Source organism: Frankliniella occidentalis, unplaced genomic scaffold (genome assembly GCF_000697945.3).
Source record: "Frankliniella occidentalis isolate FOCC.00 unplaced genomic scaffold, Focc_3.1 Scaffold40, whole genome shotgun sequence".
Taxonomy (NCBI): Eukaryota; Metazoa; Arthropoda; class Insecta; order Thysanoptera; family Thripidae; genus Frankliniella; species Frankliniella occidentalis.
Window position 1 is genome coordinate 59,232 of NW_026267170.1, and position 475 is coordinate 59,706.

Consider the following 475-nt stretch of genomic DNA (forward strand, 5'->3'; position numbering starts at 1 on the left):
GTACCAACCTTTGCAAACGAACTCGCTTCATGTTTTTGGATAAATTGAGTGATGTACCCTCCTCACAAAAGGACCGGTCTTTCATAAATTTTGGTCCAATGTAAACAAAATAAGAAAGCATAACTTAACGTTCCTTGGAGCTATTTCTGACACTTCAGCCAAACGTTTTACAGGTTGTAAAAGATTTGTTATGCACAAAGTATTGTATATTTAGTTTAGATTCAGAGATTACTTTAAAAACATGCAAAAAGTCTAGAAACTTTGACACAAGCACATTTACCGATGAGGTCTAAAGTTGCAGCCATGGTTGTGGGTCGCAGTTGACCGAATATAATTTTACATTGCATAGCATGTTCATCACTATGACTTCATTGAACTAAACGAGCACCTTCATTATAAGAATGTAATTTGGTAAACGTATGTTTTTAAGAGTGTCCAAATTAGTTAAATGAGAGAAACTTGCAACATATATATT